Consider the following 19,692-nt stretch of genomic DNA (forward strand, 5'->3'; position numbering starts at 1 on the left):
AACTTAGCATACCTCGGAACTTGCTTGATTGCATCTAACAAAGGTATGTTAACTTGAACTTTCCTAAAGGTTTCAAGGATATCCTTTTCGGCCTCTTCTTTCTTCGTTTGCATGAACCTACTAGGAAAAGGCACATTTGAAGGGAAAACATTAGTATGAACTGAATTGGACACATTCTTACCTTTGTGGGACGAATTGAGCAGATTTGGGACATTAGGGACTTGCGGCAAAGGTGGAACCACCTTTGCCGTGGGCTGCTTTGATGCCTCCTCTTCCATTTCCAAAAGTTCATCCTCATTATGACCTGTTTTTGGTGTAGAACCTGCCCCAACTTCCTTACCACTTCTTAGGGTGATAGCTTTGGCACTTTCGAAACCTCCCTTCGGATTTGGAATGGTGGAACTAGGGAGTTGTCCGGGATCTCGAAACTTACCTACAAACTCGGCAATCTGCCCAATTTGTTTCTCAAGTTGATCCACCCTTTTATCTTGATTCTGCATAGCCTTAGCTTGATCTTCCTGCCCATTAGACAACTTAGTTAGTATCTTAAGAAGTGCATCATTGTCAAGAGACGTACCTGAGGCACTTGGGCCGGATTGGGCTTGATTTTGGGGTGGGCCGTAGGTTTTGGGAAAGAACCCCGGGGGCTGTTGCCTGAAGCCTCCTTGGTTTTGAGGTTGTTGGGGATCCCTCCACTTGAAATTTGGGTGGTCTCGCCACCCCGGATTATATGTGTTGGAGTATGGATCGTGTCTTGACTGATTTTGGCTTTGAAACCCAATGGCATTCGCACTCTCCCATCCGCCATTCTCGATGAGTTGAGGACATTTTTCGGAGACATGTCCTTGGATAGAACATACGCCACATATCACAGGTCCTTGCATCTTCATTCCCTCGGCCATCTGCGAAACAATAGAAGTAAGATTAGCCAATTGTGAATGAAGATCGGAAGTTGCACTTACCTCATGTACTTGGTGCCGTGGGGGTCTTCTTTGGCCTACACCCTCGTATTGTTGAGCATTCAACGCTCTATTAGCAATCAAGACCTTGGCAGCCATGGGTGTTTTGTCCACCAATGCTCCCCCCGCCGAAGCATCAAGCATTTGACGTTCTAGAGGTAGGAGACCCTCGTAGAAGTATTGCAAAAGCAACTCCTCCTTCATCTGATGCTGTGGACAAGAAGCAACAAGTGATTTAAATCGTTCATAATATGTAGGAAAAGACTCACCTTCTTCTTGCTGAATTCCGCTTATCTTTTTGCGTAGGAGGATGATGCGAGAAGTCGGAAAGAACTTCTCCAAGAACGCTCTCTTCATACTCTCCCAAGAAGTGACAGTGCCGGGAGCTAACTCATATAACCAATCCTTAGCTTTATCCATCAAAGAGAATGGAAAAGCCTTCATCTTCAAGATATTTCCGTCAACATTGACGGGAGTCATACTGGAGCAAACTACTTCAAATTCTTTCAAATGTTTGTTAGGATCTTCCATGGACAAGCCATGGTATTTAGGAATATGATGAAGCAAACTTGACTTTAATTCAAACTCATCTGTCTTACCTTGGGCAGCCATGGGGTATTGAATGCACAAGGGTGCGGCATTATCCAAACCCGAGGCGGAAAGCTCTTTGAGTGTACGATTGTCCATGGCCATGCCTTGGACTTCTTCAAATATCCCTGCCGTGGCTTCCTCCTCCTCTTGTTGTACGTTTTCTTCAAGGTCAGATTCGGAACTGGGTGGATGATGCTCTTGCTGGTTTCTAGCTCTCCTTAACTTCCTCTCAAAATCGTCGTCAAAATCCAAGATGTTTGTACGAATCGGTTGAGAGCTTCTAGTCATACATTAGTACCTAAGAAACAAGAAACAAAATTTAGGTCAGAAACTTAAACAAAGTCAGAAACAAAGTGAAATAAAAGAAACAAAAACAATCCAAGGGATTAGCAAAATTGCTAATCCCCGGCAACGGCGCCAAAAATCTGATGCGAAATAGATAAGCACACAAATTAAACCCTCTTTTTGTCAAATTGTAGCAAAGATGTAAGTAGGGATCGTTCTAAACCGGGGATTAGGAGGGATTGCTAAACACTTGGAAACTGACTTAAAACTCAAAAACAAAGTTTAAAAACACTAACTTAGACTCAAAGAATGCAAAAGTAAAGGTTAAAACACTTAAACAAACCTAAAACTCAAAACAGCAACTAGAAGGCTCAAAACTGCCTAAAAACCACTTTCTGGGCAGTTTTGAGCACCTTAACTAATTTGGACGAAATTTGATGAAAACTTGAATCAAAATACTTAGAAACACAAATCAAAACACTTTCTAACTAATCTAAGACTTCAAATTAAAGGGGGATTTGTTTTGGACGAAAATTTAACACAAAACAGAAACTTAAACTAAACAGATTGTAAAAACGATTTTGGTGAAATAGATGGATAAAAGGCTAGTTAGGAGGTTCTTCTCCACACATGTCACACTTGCAAACAAAACGATTTTCAGTTGTTCTTCCGATAACCTATGAATACTCAACGCCCCAAGTTAACCGTGAATTGCACTAATTAACCCTCAGTTTTTCCAGAATTTATCAAGTTGGATGATTGCATACGACAACTCAAAACATTCCCTACAAGTTCCCTACATGAATTGCATAATAGAGATACAAGCAAGAATCATTACGTTCTATGAAAAACATAAGCATTGACGAAGCATTTGTTACTATGAATTGCATGAAACTTATGCTAAGAATTCATTCAACGCGATCGTTTCAAGCGATCTTCACTACTTGTGATTATAAGATTGTAACTATTAGGTGAAACTCCCTCATAATCTAGCATCATATTCATGCATGAAAACTAAGCGTGCACTCTCAATCAACATACACAAATAAGTTATCAATCAAATAGATGAACGAATTGAATCCACAACTTATGAACTAACAACTGAATGTAATCGAATCAAATTGCAAGCATGTACATGGTTTCGAATCACCCCCCAACTAAGGGGGTTTAGTTCCTCATACTCACAACACAAAGTTTATTGAATTGAAACATCGAAGACATAAGAAAGATTACACCTAAAATGCCAAGGAAGTCCACTTTGAAATCTGCACAGAAAGCTCCTCTTTCTTCTTCTCCTTGCTGCGGCAGTGAGGGTTAGGGGGTTTTTGGATGGTTTTGGATGACTTTGGATGAGGGAGAATGGTGGAAAACTATCTAGGATAGGTGTAGGGCACGGCTAGGAAGGTTTGGGGTCAGAGAATATGGATTTGGGTGTAGGTTGGGCTCGGCAAAGGTGAGGGACAGGTTCTGGCGTGAATGGAGTTTCTGGATGTGTTTTTGGTTTTTTAGAAGGGAGTTAGGATGGTAGGGTGGTGCGGCAAGGTGTGGGAAAGAGTTATGGAGGTGTGGAATGGTGTCTAAAGGTGGAGGATGGTGGCTGGAATGGATGAATGGCTGCGGCAAGGAAGGAATTTGGGTGATGGTGGCTGCGGCAAGGTGGGGAAAGGGATATGGTTTTCTGATTTTTATGGAGAGGGAAGAAGATGTGCGGCTAGGTGTAAAATACATATATATAGACACCTAAAACCCTAAATAAATCAGATTGGGCTAGGGTTAGGTGCGGCTACTTAAGTGGATTAGGGTTTAGGGTTTGGAAAATAGGGCTTCTAGGTGGAAAGGTGCGGCTTGGGTTTAGGAGGAATGGGCTAGGGTTTAACATGGCAGATTTTAGATGATTAGGCCCTAGGGTTCGGCATGGGTTGAAGGTCCACAAGGAAATTTGGGTTTAGGTCATCTAAAAGCCCAACGCCAAGAATAGAAACTCTCGAAAATGGAAACCTCCAAGAATAGAAACTTCCAACTTTTAGAAACTTTGGTTGCCAATTCCGATTTAGGAAAGATCGACCCAAAATGGAAACTTTTAGGCTTAGCTTTCCTACTTCAAGTAGGAAACCTCAAATCTTCAATTCTTCAATTCCATCCCAACCTTGCGTTCCAAGCATGTCCTTTTCAATTCAAGCTCACTTTTTGCTCCAAAAGCTCCCAATTGCATCATTTCATGTAATACGTCCGCTAAACCTGAAAACACAAGAAAGTAGCTTAAAAGACTACTTTAACAAAGAAAACATAACAAAAGTGCATAAGAACTAGCTAACTAAGGCGCATAAATATGCTCCTATCACAAATAAATTTAAACATTGACATAAAGATAGAAAACACCTAGAAACGCTCCACAATCCAAGCTCCTTGAATGGCATGCACGGTTGTCTTCCTTCTTCTCCTTGCAAACTCACGGCACAAGAGGTATGAATGGTGAATGATGTAGTGAAAATCTGGTAGAGGGTGGTGAGTGATATGTGCGGCAAGGCCTTGTATTTATAGGCTGAAAATCCCATCTCCTAGGTAGCAAAGGACAAGGTTTTAAAGGCCTAAATTGCATAGGATAATAACATCCAATCCTATAAGGAAAACAAGTCAAAAACCCAAAGGGATTGGGAGATAATGTGCAGCAGAAAGAGTGTGAAAAGATAAGACTTCTAGAAACCAAAAATCCCAAGGGAAATAGGTATTAGGTGCGGCAAGGATCTAGGGTTCTAGAAGATAATGCAAGGCAGATTGTTAGGCTTCTAGAAAGGTTCCTAGGTGTCATATTGGTAGGATAAGATAAGGTCTTCTAGAAATCCCATTTTAAGCATCCTAATCTAATTAGAAACCCTCCTAAGTGGCTGGAATGTGGATAGTTTAGGATAAGGATAAGATTTGATTGGATAAGATAAGCTAAGATAAGGTTATGGATGAGGTTTTGGATAATATTCCTTATCTTGAGCTGATTCTTTGGCTTTAATTCTTCTTCTTCATGTAGGAAACCTTGCTTGAGTAGGAAACTTCATATATCTAGGAATCCATATTCAATTAGGACTCCTTTAGTGATTAGGAATCCCAATTTATTTAGGAATCCTTCATTCAAGTCATTTCCTTCTTCAACTAGGAAACTTTGTATATTCAATTCTTCAACTTTGAAACGCCTTCCTAGCTTCACCAATTCCTCAAATTCGTCCATCCCTTGTGCTTCATGTGCATGAACTCCATTTTACCCCAATTTTGCTCCAAAATGCTCCAAATTGCATCCTTTTTGCTTACTTTGTCTCTAAAACCTGAAAACACATGAAAATAGCTTAAAAGACTAACTTAACTAAGAAAACACAACATAAATGCATAAGAACTAACTAACTAAGGCGCATAAATATGCTCCTATCACTAGGCGCCACTTTTGTAGGAGAGGATTAGGTCTTATAGAAATCTGATTTTAAGCATCCTAATATAGTTAGGAATCCTCCCTTGCAGCTGAAATATAGGTGGATTAGGATTAGGATAAGATAGGATAGGATAGGGTTTGGATAAGGTTTCTTCACTTAAGCTGATTCTTTGGCTTTAACTTCCCTTCTTCAAGTAGGAAACCTAGTTTGAGTACGAAACTTCAATCTTCTAGAAATCCAACTTCAATTAGGAATCATTCTTCAACTAGGAATCCTTTGTTGACTAGGATTTCATCTTCAATTAAGCACTTTCCTACTTCAATTAGGAATCTTTGCATCTTCAATTCTTCAACTTTGAAACACATTCCTAGCTTCTTCAATCCTTTAAATTCGTCCATTCTTTGTGCTCCACATGCATGAGCTCCATTCTAGCTCAACTTTGCTCCAAAATGCTCCAAATTGCATCTTTTTGCTTACTTTGTCCTTAAAACCTGAAAACACATGAAAATAGCTTAAAAGACTAACTTAACTAAGAAAACACAACATAAATGCATAAGAACTAGCTAACTAAGGCGCATAAATATGCTCCTATCAAATTCCCTCACACTTAGCTTTTGCTAGTCCTCGAGCAAAACAAAGAAACAAAACAAAACGAAACAAAATATCAAAACATAACCTAAACCTTCCAACGTTTGCCTCAGGGATTCCCAATGCACATGACATATTAAAAATTATCATTCCCACAGGTTTTAGCCATCTTCACACTTAAGCACATACTTAATCATAGTCACCACGTACTAGTTCACATTTAACCAATTAAAACATGATTTTGAATGTAGTCATGCCTTAGAGAAAGCGATTTCTGGAACATGTTTAGATATGATCTCATGAATGGAATGCTACTACTTAGATGCGAGAACCAATGACACCATATGCTCATATCAATTTCAAACTCCACATATTTAAACGCATGACACTCAAGATGAAGTCAAAGGTTGTAACGGGTTTGGGGTGTTGGCTAACAAATGAAGGTAAGGGAAAACAAACGTTCTTAAAGCAATAGCAAATAAAATAATGAACTTGAACTTAGAATTCACTTAGATTGCATAAATCAACTTTTAGACGTAAGGGAAAGATTTAAACAACTCTTAGGGTCAAATTCAACTTTTTTTTTTTTTTTCACCCGTGCCTATGGCACACTACTTACATGAGAAACACTTCCCCCACACTTATTTTCTGCCATACATAATCACAAGGAATTCAATTTGAATCATGCTTTACTATGCTTTAAGAACAAGGGTATGGATGGTCCTAATCTAGGCTAGGTGAGGATAACGTGGGTTAACAAAGAACGTAGGCTAACAAGGCTCAATGGGGTTAACTTAAACAAATAATGAAGTAGGATACACGGCAATTTGGCTTTGGTGGTGGTAACTACACAACTTCATCTTGAATATGTATTATGCAAATCAATATCATGCTTTGAATGAAATGGGCATGAGTTCTAGCATTTGGAACTAAATGATGAAACGCCTTCTAAGTAGTAACCAAGCAAAGAAAAATGAGATCATGCAACGACTTTAGAAAACAATAATGCACAGATTATCAACTCTCCAAATAACGTTTAGGCTCAAGTCTCACAAGGTTGTAGCGTTTGTTTGAGTTCCTTTCTTCAAGCATGTTACAAAAACTAATTTTTCCTTTATGATTGCATGTGAATTCATAAATTATAACTACAACCAAGTATAAACCAAAGAGCATATCAAACTTTCATCCATGTTTATAATTCTCTTTAACAGTCATGTAATTAAAGACCAAATCCTCATCATTGTGTTGGAAGGTACCCTAAGACACAAAATAAACAAACAAAAACAACTCTTTTTGGGTTTTTCAAAACAATTTTTTCAAATTTTTATGAAATTTTCGGATTTTTATGTCAAAACATACTGAAACACTCCAAAACAGCTTAAAAACACTTAAACAGCAAGGAACAACATTAGAAGTAATGGGTGATAATTTTCTACGAATTTTCATGCAAAACAGTAGTTACCAATTCCCCCACACTTAAATCGAACATTGTCCTCAATGTTTCAAGCATATACTCACACCAAAAACAAGCAAATAACAAACGACAAATAAACATGACAAATATGGCAAAGTAAAAACCAGACAGAGTAGAGTTTAAGAACGCAAATCTGGTTTTGGAGATAGTTGATCTTGTTGACTTTCCACAGCTTTGATCTTGAACTGGATTGGAATTGTACGGCGAAGCTTTGCTCTTTGGCGATGTTGCAATTCCTTATTTGTTCTCCAAGCAGATGTGGCAGCTTCTCTAGTTCTTCATCTCAGACTCCTTCTGCTGGGTTGATTGTGCAAGCTGCATTCTTCTCTGCTTGTTTCTTCTGCGCGACGGGCAGGCACGAGGGAGAGGTGTTGGTCTGTTTCTTTCTTCAATCTTTCCAAGTCATAACGAGGATGAAAAGTTGCTGTTTGAGGAGGAATGGTTAAGTGAGGCTGAAAGTTGGGTGAGGCTGCTTCACTTTGAAGTTCAACATTTATAGAATTTTCTTAATGGCTAGGAAGGCATTGTTCCATTACTCGCGTCGGCCAGCCTGGGATAATTTAACAGTAGTTTTCACGTGCATTCCGCTTCTCCAGAAATTTTCGACAGATTGTGCGTGATTTACGCAACGCAGATGTGCAATTTGACAGATGCTCACACGTCTCGATAAAGCAGAGGCCTGATAGGAGCATATTTATGCGACTTAGTTGGCTTGTTCTTAAGCATTTATGTTGTTTTTCTTTAGTTATTTTAGTGTTTAAAGTCATTTTCGAGCAATTTCAGGTTTAGAGACGAAGTATGCAAAGAAGTGCAAAATGGAGTATTTTAGAGCAAAATTGAGCTGGAATGGAGTGTATGCTAATGGAGCACAAGGAATGGACGAGTTTGAAGGTCAAAGGAGCTTAAGAAATGAAGAAATGAAAGTGAAGAACAAAGAATTCAGATTTGGAAACCAAAGTTTCTAAAGTTGGAAGTTTCTATTCTTGGAGGTTTCCATTTTCGAGAGTTTCTATTCTTGGCTTTGGGCTTTTAGATGACCTAAACCCTAATTACTTGTGGACCCTAACCCTAGCCGCATCTAGGCCTCTAGAATATCTGATTTCCTTGCCTTGCAAGGCATTCTAGAAGGCCCATCTCTAAACGCTAACCCTAGCCGCACCTTAGGCCTTATTCCCACTAAAAATCTGATTGTTTTAACCTAATTTCTGGTGGATTTGGGCTTCTAGAAACCCTAATCTGATTGCTAGGGTTTTGAAGTGCCTATATATACTCATTAAACCCTTTTGGCCGGAGATATCACCTCCCATATACATCATTCACGTCAGAAACGAAGAGGCTCTCTTTGCCGCACCTTTCCACCACCATATTCCATATTTTCTGCCCAAAATCATCCCTAGCCGCACCACCCATCAACCCTACACCTTTCCATACCATTCCCCATCCATTCTACACCATAAATACCACCCAAAACCTGTTCTAAAGTTCTCTGCCGTAGCAAGGAGGAAGGAGAATTCTTGGATGCGCTTGCTGCCAAGTTGGAGCGTTCTAGGTGTTTTCTTTCTTTGGATTTTAATTTCTAAATTTATGTATCTTTGCTTTGCGAGTATGAGGAACTAAACCCCCCCTTGGCTAGGGGGGGATTCGAAACCATGTTTATGCTTGCTATATGATTTGATTACTTCTAATTGCGTTTCATAAGTTGTGAATCCAATTTACTTATCTACAAGAATTAAAACTGATTTGTGTATGTTGGTTGAGGGTCGACACTTAATTTGCATGCATGAATTTGATGCTAGGATATAAAGAAATTTCACCTAATCGTTATGGACTTATATTCATAAGTAGTAAAGGTTGATGATCTCAATCGCGTTAAGTAAATTCTTGGCATAAGTTTCATGCAATCATAGTAACAAGTGCTTCGTCAATGCTTATGGTTTTTCATAGAACTTAATGATTCTTGCTTGTATCTCTATTATGCAATCATGTAGGGGACTTGTGGGGAATGCTTTGGGTTGTCGTATGCAATCATCCAATTCAATAACATGTTGTCATGGAAAGCTTTCCATTTTCGAGAGTTTCTATTCTTGGCTTTGGGCTTTTAGATGACCTAAACCCTAATTCCTTGTGGACCCTAACCCTAGCCGCACCTAGGCCTCTAGAATATCTGATTTCCTTGCCTTGCAAGGAATTCTAGAAGGCCCATCTCTAAACCCTAACCCTAGCCGCACCTTAGGCCTTATTCCCACTAAAAATCTGATTGTTTTAACCTAATTTCTGGTGGATTTGGGCTTCTAGAAACCCTAATCTGATTACCCTAGGGTTTTGGATGCCTATATATACTCATTATAACCCCTAGATCAGAGACCACCTCTCATACACAATCATTCACGCCAGAAATCTGCCCTTGCATTCTGCCGCACCTTCCCATCACCAAAGTCCCAAAATTCTGCCCAAAAATCATCCCTAGCCGTACCCCCATCAACCCTAAACCTTTCCCTACCATTCCCCATCCATTCTACACCCTAAATACCACCCAAAACCTGTTCTAAACTTCTCTGCCGCAGCAAGGAGGAAAAGGAAATCATTGATGATCTTGCTGCCAAGTTGGAGCCTTCTAGGTGTTTTCTTTCTTTGGGTTTTAATTTCTAAATTTATGTATCTTTGCTTTGCGTGACACACCCCGTCCCGAAGGAGGGCATGCTGGCCGTCACGTGAGAGTGACGTAACCATTTGCACAGTACGGAAGCTTTAATTATACAATTTATAAGTTGATACACCCGAAGGTGAGTCCTAATTTTGTCCAATCTGTCAAAACACCGTCGAATTCCTCGTAGTCACCACACCTTTGTGATTCCTGAACCTGGAGGGGCGCAAAACCAAAATTGAGTGGGTCAGTAAAACAATTCTTTTCCAAATCCAAACATTTCTCAAAACGTTGTAACCCCTCTCCGTAAAACCTGTATACTTTCCCAGAAATGTAAAATATAAATATACATATATATTCTCAAAACTTCATTTTTACTATCTCAACATTATCTCTTTATCAATCATGCCATGCCATGTCATCTCAACATTTCCTCATATTAATTATGCCATGCCACATCATCTCAACAGTAATAAGGTATGAATGCATCAACATAATCATATCAGGTGCAAGAAAGTAATCAACCGTAGGCCCTCTAATAGCCCTATACGGTTGAACCTAGAGCTCAAAATCTATCATTATCACTCTACCGGAGTCACCTCTGTGACCCGTCCGGCCTTCTGCACACAAGTTACGCTCTAGTGCTTCTCATAAATCATCTGTGCACATAATCTAAGGTCACCCACCAGTCGGAATCTCACTAACACTCTCGCGACTGGTCTGTCGTACCCACTCCGCGTGGACTGTACGACTAGCATCTACTTGGATCCAAGGCGAGCGTGCGATGCGGTGAATACTATAAGCACTAAACCATGGTGCAGGATTTGAGCTCAATATATATCATCATCATCATAACAGTAATTAAATACTCATCTGTGCGTCCACCGCACCATTTCATACATATGCATCATAAATCAATTCTTACCTGTGCGTCCACCGCACCAATTCATACATATGCATCATAAATCAATTCTTACCTGTGCGTCCACCGCACCAATTCATACATATGCATCATATATTAATTCATGCATGGCATTTCAACTCACATTTCTATATACTTTTCATATCAATTCTATGCATGGTATTTCACTTCCCGTTTTTCCACATAACTCATATGCATTTCATTTTAAACATAATTTCATGCATTTTCAATTTCTGGGAAAACGTTAAGTATATATATATATACGGAAAACAAAACTGCCCACTCACCTGGAGTTCGTCCAACAACTCCCTAGCACCACACATCAAGGCGTCACGACGATCGCCGCCTAGAATAGTAATCAAATCCAACCTCAGAATTCATATCGATAGAATATATAACTTATATAAAATACGTCACTACGTAGTTCGATCTGGAAGATCTGCCACTCAGATTTTAAATCCATAACTTCCAGAGGTCCACAATATATCTCTAGGATAACATCCTAAAATTTCATTACCATCCAACGGTCGGATCTCCGTCAATTTCCAAAACTAAGTGACGGTTAACATTTTATATTATGGACTTACAATTCCAATTCCGGAAGATCCGTAACTCGGATTCCCAATCCGTAAGTTCCAATAATCCTCAAATATTACGTATTACAACGTATCAAAGTTTGGTGACGATCCAACGGTCGGATCATCAATTCACATTTTCACCTAAATGTGAAAACTATAAAACGTTATTTGAACACCTAACCAACAATCCTCAATAACTTTCTCATACGGTGTTCAATTTAGGTATATGAATATACCACAGTGATCTACTCGACGTCACGGACGTCGACATATTTTTAAAATAATTTTATTTTTATTTTTTATTTTTACTGTAGCACCTTCTTCTTCCTTGGGTCGCCGGACTGGTTTTTCCGGCGGCCGTTTTCCGGGCAGTTTTTCAAATTGCCATAACTTTGTCATTTCTCAACGAAATCAAGTGATTCAAAAACGAAAGTTGTAGCCCTTGAAGAGACAAAGAGAATGGTACCTTTCACAACACCTAGTTCGCCGTGGTTTGGCCGGAAACTGCCTCGAAAGCCTCGGAGGTCGCCGGAAACTGGGTATTTTTCAAATGAGTATAACTTCTTCAATACTCAACGAAATTGAGTGAAACAAAAAGGAAAGTTGTAGTACTTGACGAGACGAAGAGATTGATACCTACCTCTACTCCTAAATCGCCGGGGATTCGCCGGAAAAAGCCTCGAAAGCTCCGGCCAAACTTTGAACTTGTCGATCTCCGTGTTCTTACGTCCAAAAACTTCCAACGAAGCACTCCGAGCTTCCTTGGGACCTCACTAAGCTCACTATGAGCTTGGATTGTCCTAAAAATCAACCAATTCAAAGCTCATGAACAGTACACTTTCATGGGGAGTTTAGAATCTAGGTTTTCCGAAGTAAAACTTACCTGAAATGGATACCAACGTGATCGTGAAGTCCTCAGGATTCCAATGGTGGTCTCAAACTTGACGTTGGTATAGATTTAGGGTGGTTTTGTGGTGGTCCGTGTGAGTTCGAAGGAGAGGGAGAGAGAGAGAGTGAAAATCTGAAATGGAAGAAGAAGAGAGAGAAGGAAAGGTTACGGAAAATGGGGAGGAAATTAGGGTATAGGACCCTACCTAAAGTCCAACACAACAATAGCTTAGAAATTTTAGGTAAAACAAACACCAAAATTACGCACCTTAATCCCGTTTAAGGGCGTTTTTGTAATTTCACGTCCTCGGAATTAAAAATTCCGGGACGGGCTGTGACAATCTCCCCTCCTTATAGAATTTCGTCCCCGAAATTCCAGCCACCAACCAAACTCTCAATACTAAAAAAAATAGCCTCGGATACATATCTCTCATCCGTTCTTTTGTCTCCCAAGTAGCTTCTTCTGCTGAATGGTTCCTCCACAATACTTTTACCAAGCTCACGATCTTATTCCTCATAGTCTTATCTTTCCAATCCAGTATAGTCACTGGTTCCTCATCAAGTCGAATCCGGATTAATCTCCAAAGGTTGAACCAGAATCTTATGCGACAAATCTGCCACCTAGTGACAACGCATCGAACACAAAATACATTATGTGCCTTAGCCAATTCTGAAGGCATCACAAACTTGTATGCAACTTCGTCGATTCCTTTAATGATCAAAACGGACTGATGTGTTCAAGACTTATCTTGTCTTCCTTTCTGAATCTTACTATTTCTGTTCATGGTGAAATTCCAAAAATATCAAACCATTTACCTTACACACTCGATTAGTGGCATATCCATCTGTTGATCTCTTTTGCCATTCCTGGTTACTTCAGTTTAACTTAATCACCTGAATACTTTGAGGAGACTCATCCATAGTCTCAGGGTCTACTAAAACTCTTTCTTGATCGAATCTTTCTCTATCCAGAAACATTCCATTCACAAGTCATCAAAAACCGACTCACGTGACACATTTCATGGTCCTTATGGCGTTACTTCGGAAACTGCACAACCAACATACTTAAGAAACTTAGCAGTTCCGTAATCCAATTCTCTTTTCCATAAAACAAATTAGTAATGTTGCACTGTCTGGGAAAGGTTGTTACTCAACACTGGAGTAAATGTACTAACTTGTTACTTAACAAGTATAACTTCTTCTCGATCTTCCATTCTTAACTTTACTTTAGTTGGTTTCCAATCCACAAGAAGATAATCTTGGCAAACGTGCCAGACATTAATCTTACTGTAGTCTTCTCGCCAAGTGCTTGAGCTAGAACAAACTTTACGATCACCCTGATCGTACAATCATGTTCATTAAGCAATACAATTCACTTTCGCTGCCTCATATCAAAATCCTTCCAAGTAATGGATATTGAAGACTTTTTGGATTCGTAAAAATCTTGCATTCTTATCAACATATAATGCCTTCATAACTTCACAGCAAGAATGATAATCGTGACTTCCAAATCACCAGTAGGGTAATTCATCTCATGAGGTTCCATTTATCGTGAAACGTATGCAATCACCCTAACATTTGCATCAACATGCCTCCAATACCATTCAAGAAACATCACTAAAAATTTATGATTACCACTATTCTCTGGGGATACCAAAATACGTGCATGAGTGAGGAAATACTTCAGTTGTTGAATCCTTTGCTCACAATTTCCTTCCCACTCATACATAACCTCATTTCTCCACAGTCTCGTCAATGACAAAGCAATGACTGAAAAATCTTTCACAACCATCCAAGATAGCCTGGTAAGCTAAGAAATTCCGAATCTCAATTACAGTTCGTGGTTGTTCCAATTCCTCAATTTCTGCTATCTTTTAATGATTCACTTGAATACCTTAAGCAGACATAACAAATTTTAGAATGCCACTTGATCCATTTAACTTTAGCTTTTGCTAAACTTAGCATACAACTAACGTTCTCTCAATCTTTGCTTCATTGACTTAATACGTTTACATGCTCTGCTCTGGCTCAGAATATGCCAGAATATCTTCAATGAAAATGATATCAATCTATCAAGGCATTATTGGAATACTTCATCCATCAACTCATAAAACAGCATGAGTATCCATATAGCATCACCAAACTTCATAAAGACTATAACGAGTCCAGAAAAACAATCTTAGGAACAACGTTACTCATAATTTTCAATTGATTGTAAACAGACTTCAAGTCAATCTTTGAAAAGATACAAGCACCTTTGAACTGATCAAATGAGCGTCAATACACCACAATGGATAACGGTTCTCATTCGTTACCCGATTCCATTATCTATAATCAATGAACAATCTCTAAGTCCATTTTCTTTCTCACCAACAAACTGGTGCTCCTCAAAAGTGTTGTACTAGGTTGAATAAAACTTTTATCAACCAATTCCCTCAACTGAATTTCCAATTCCCTTAACTCATCATGAACCAATCTCCAATATAAATTTATACCTGGCAACAAATCAATAATGAACCTCATATCTCTGCCTGAAGGCAATCCAGGTATACTTTCAAGGAAGACATCAAGAAAAGTCTAACTCTTTCGACATTATTCACACTACTCCAAACAACATCATTTAGCACCACATGAGCTAAGTATTTTTGACAGTCTTTCGAAAACAATCTCTTTGCTCTCACAGCATAAATAACAGCCTGACTCAATCCATTTTGCATACTTACAAAAGTAATCTCTGTTCATCCAGATCGATGGAAAGTACTGGTTTCCCATAACATTTCGTCTTGTCACAATTATAACCAACCAATCTAATGGAACAGAATTAACTGATACAATATATATTCTATTATTATTAAGCATTCCAAATAAGTACAATACTAACATAAAATAATCTACCGGTTTGCTTGCTTAACGAATCCACGAATGAGTTATTAATATTACGGTCTGCAGCCCGCAATACTGATAAATCATCGTTGTCTCGATAAGTAGGCAACCACTATCAAAGATATAACATTACTATTTTGTCACTCAATGCAAAATACATACACTCATCTCAACTACATTTATTTACTACTCTCAAGGTAATAACATACATAATAAGAAATATATCAGCCGAAGTCAACTAGAATGATCAATACGACTGATTCAACTCTTATCTCAATAATACGTCGGCCGGATCCACTCCGCGTGGTAGGTACGGCCGAGCCTATAACTCACTAATTTCTCATGTGTCAGTCAAATCCACTTCTCATGGTCTGTACGGCTGAACATATAACTCATCAAATATCTCTGTACTCACGGTCAATCCGACCAAACTACTAAGTCCATAACTCTGCTGAATCGACACTATGATATCATGGAAAATTGTTGAGTACAACTGATTCTAGGGACGATTCACAATTCTGTGTCCCCTCTGTTCACATAAACACATTCATTAATTTCACACTTCCCAAAGTGTTAATTTTTTTTTTTTTTTTTTTTTTTTTTTTTTTTTTTTTTTTTTGTACCTGCTGCACAAGGTACATTTCCTTTACTCGAGACACCTTGTCTCAAATATCTGGGATTACCAGTATATCCATCACTTTTACTCTGACCAACGACATTAAAACCTCAGCTGGAAGAATTAACTCTAGCTTCACTTCTTTCGAAGCTCTGAATCCTTCGATATTCTTGATATGACGAATCATTAACTTTATCGTCTTCTTTTAATTCCCATTCTTTTCTTATTCCTCTTCACTCTAGCTGATCATATTCTCAGAGTCATCAAGGCTCAACAACATCTTGTATACTCTTGGTAAGAATTACAATGGATAGTGATCACCCCAAAAATACCACTTCCTTTTTGTCACCCAGCCTAAAACAACATAACACCTCCACCAAATTCACAACAATATCTGGATGGAACGAGGCAAGTCTGAAAACTTTCTATAATATCCCTCGATCATCACCTTCCTTGTCTCATATTTGTAAACTCTTGTTTACTACCATCGATAAATGCCAGAGGGATAAACTTTTCCTTAAAAAATTTTAAATCGGCTGATTCCTCTGGTGACAACAATTAACATTCCTGTTTCCACCAGGATGCAAATTCATACCCAAAACCAGGTAGTCGTCTCGACCCACCTGTCAGAAGGAAATTTCCTTTGACTTGCATAATCTGAAACATCTTTTCCAATTGGTTAAACCGTCACTCCGCTCCCTCAGGTTCATCATTTCATAAGGTGATTCAAATTCAACTCATAACCCGTCTTAAAATGTCCATTTTGATAATATACTGAATCACCATAATAATAGTTTCCCCCAAACCGCTAAATCAGGGAGACTAAATTCCTCTAACTACGTGGTTTGCTACGAGGCGGTGTAGTTCTGACAGAATTCACTATAAACTTCTCAAGATGTCCAAGATTGCAACCATGCTCTGATACCAACTGACACACCCCGTCCCGAAGGAGGGCATGCTGGCCGTCACGTGAGAGTGACGTAACCATTTGCACAGTACGGAAGCTTTAATTATACAATTTATAAGTTGATACACCCGAAGGTGAGTCCTAATTTTGTCCAATCTGTCAAAACACCGTCGAATTCCTCGTAGTCACCACACCTTTGTGATTCCTGAACCTGGAGGGGCGCAAAACCAAAATTGAGTGGGTCAGTAAAACAATTCTTTTCCAAATCCAAACATTTCTCAAAACGTTGTAACCCCTCTCCGTAAAACCTGTATACTTTCCCAGAAATGTAAAATATAAATATACATATATATTCTCAAAACTTCATTTTTACTATCTCAACATTATCTCTTTATCAATCATGCCATGCCATGTCATCTCAACATTTCCTCATATTAATTATGCCATGCCACATCATCTCAACAGTAATAAGGTATGAATGCATCAACATAATCATATCAGGTGCAAGAAAGTAATCAACCGTAGGCCCTCTAATAGCCCTATACGGTTGAACCTAGAGCTCAAAATCTATCATTATCACTCTACCGGAGTCACCTCTGTGACCCGTCCGGCCTTCTGCACACAAGTTACGCTCTAGTGCTTCTCATAAATCATCTGTGCACATAATCTAAGGTCACCCACCAGTCGGAATCTCACTAACACTCTCGCGACTGGTCTGTCGTACCCACTCCGCGTGGACTGTACGACTAGCATCTACTTGGATCCAAGGCGAGCGTGCGATGCGGTGAATACTATAAGCACTAAACCATGGTGCAGGATTTGAGCTCAATATATATCATCATCATCATAACAGTAATTAAATACTCATCTGTGCGTCCACCGCACCATTTCATACATATGCATCATAAATCAATTCTTACCTGTGCGTCCACCGCACCAATTCATACATATGCATCATAAATCAATTCTTACCTGTGCGTCCACCGCACCAATTCATACATATGCATCATATATTAATTCATGCATGGCATTTCAACTCACATTTCTATATACTTTTCATATCAATTCTATGCATGGTATTTCACTTCCCGTTTTTCCACATAACTCATATGCATTTCATTTTAAACATAATTTCATGCATTTTCAATTTCTGGGAAAACGTTAAGTATATATATATATACGGAAAACAAAACTGCCCACTCACCTGGAGTTCGTCCAACAACTCCCTAGCACCACACATCAAGGCGTCACGACGATCGCCGCCTAGAATAGTAATCAAATCCAACCTCAGAATTCATATCGATAGAATATATAACTTATATAAAATACGTCACTACGTAGTTCGATCTGGAAGATCTGCCACTCAGATTTTAAATCCATAACTTCCAGAGGTCCACAATATATCTCTAGGATAACATCCTAAAATTTCATTACCATCCAACGGTCGGATCTCCGTCAATTTCCAAAACTAAGTGACGGTTAACATTTTATATTATGGACTTACAATTCCAATTCCGGAAGATCCGTAACTCGGATTCCCAATCCGTAAGTTCCAATAATCCTCAAATATTACGTATTACAACGTATCAAAGTTTGGTGACGATCCAACGGTCGGATCATCAATTCACATTTTCACCTAAATGTGAAAACTATAAAACGTTATTTGAACACCTAACCAACAATCCTCAATAACTTTCTCATACGGTGTTCAATTTAGGTATATGAATATACCACAGTGATCTACTCGACGTCACGGACGTCGACATATTTTTAAAATAATTTTATTTTTATTTTTTATTTTTACTGTAGCACCTTCTTCTTCCTTGGGTCGCCGGACTGGTTTTTCCGGCGGCCGTTTTCCGGGCAGTTTTTCAAATTGCCATAACTTTGTCATTTCTCAACGAAATCAAGTGATTCAAAAACGAAAGTTGTAGCCCTTGAAGAGACAAAGAGAATGGTACCTTTCACAACACCTAGTTCGCCGTGGTTTGGCCGGAAACTGCCTCGAAAGCCTCGGAGGTCGCCGGAAACTGGGTATTTTTCAAATGAGTATAACTTCTTCAATACTCAACGAAATTGAGTGAAACAAAAAGGAAAGTTGTAGTACTTGACGAGACGAAGAGATTGATACCTACCTCGACTCCTAAATCGCCGGGGATTCGCCGGAAAAAGCCTCGAAAGCTCCGGCCAAACTTTGAACTTGTCGATCTCCGTGTTCTTACGTCCAAAAACTTCCAACGAAGCACTCCGAGCTTCCTTGGGACCTCACTAAGCTCACTATGAGCTTGGATTGTCCTAAAAATCAACCAATTCAAAGCTCATGAACAGTACACTTTCATGGGGAGTTTAGAATCTAGGTTTTCCGAAGTAAAACTTACCTGAAATGGATACCAACGTGATCGTGAAGTCCTCAGGATTCCAATGGTGGTCTCAAACTTGACGTTGGTATAGATTTAGGGTGGTTTTGTGGTGGTCCGTGTGAGTTCGAAGGAGAGGGAGAGAGAGAGAGTGAAAATCTGAAATGGAAGAAGAAGAGAGAGAAGGAAAGGTTACGGAAAATGGGGAGGAAATTAGGGTATAGGACCCTACCTAAAGTCCAACACAACAATAGCTTAGAAATTTTAGGTAAAACAAACACCAAAATTACGCACCTTAATCCCGTTTAAGGGCGTTTTTGTAATTTCACGTCCTCGGAATTAAAAATTCCGGGACGGGCTGTGACATTGCGAGTATGAGGAACTAAACCCCTCTTAGTTAGGGGGTGATTCGAAACCATGTACATGCTTGCAATATGATTTGATTACATTCAGTTGTTATTTCATAAGTTGTGGATTCAATTCGTTCATCTATTTGATTGATAACTTATTTGTGTATGTTGATTGAGAGTGCACGCTTAGTTTTCATGCATGAATATGATGCTAGATTATGAGGGAGTTTCACC

The 19,692-nt window shown here is 39.1% G+C and overlaps 1 long non-coding RNA gene across 8 annotated transcripts; it reads right to left on the reverse strand.

Annotated features, from left to right (window-relative positions):
• Window positions 1-9,979: 9,979 nt before the first annotated feature.
• Window positions 9,980-19,481, reverse strand: LOC126582045 (uncharacterized). Of its 8 annotated transcripts, none has more exons than XR_007609251.1 (6): window positions 18,887-19,481; window positions 17,956-18,781; window positions 12,098-16,962; window positions 11,924-11,992; window positions 11,167-11,225; window positions 9,980-10,173 (listed from the first exon to the last, which is right to left on the reverse strand). It is a non-coding gene; the product is annotated as an uncharacterized LOC126582045 (long non-coding RNA). The 8 variants fall into 8 exon arrangements; XR_007609245.1 differs by lacking the exon at window positions 9,980-10,173 and having other exon boundaries at window positions 10,732-11,992; window positions 17,956-18,014; window positions 18,713-18,781; window positions 18,887-19,046; window positions 19,130-19,481; XR_007609248.1 differs by having other exon boundaries at window positions 11,167-11,992.
• Between the last annotated feature and the right edge of the window lie 211 nt (window positions 19,482-19,692).

Source organism: Malus sylvestris, chromosome 9 (genome assembly GCF_916048215.2).
Source record: "Malus sylvestris chromosome 9, drMalSylv7.2, whole genome shotgun sequence".
Classification (NCBI taxonomy): Eukaryota; Viridiplantae; Streptophyta; class Magnoliopsida; order Rosales; family Rosaceae; genus Malus; species Malus sylvestris.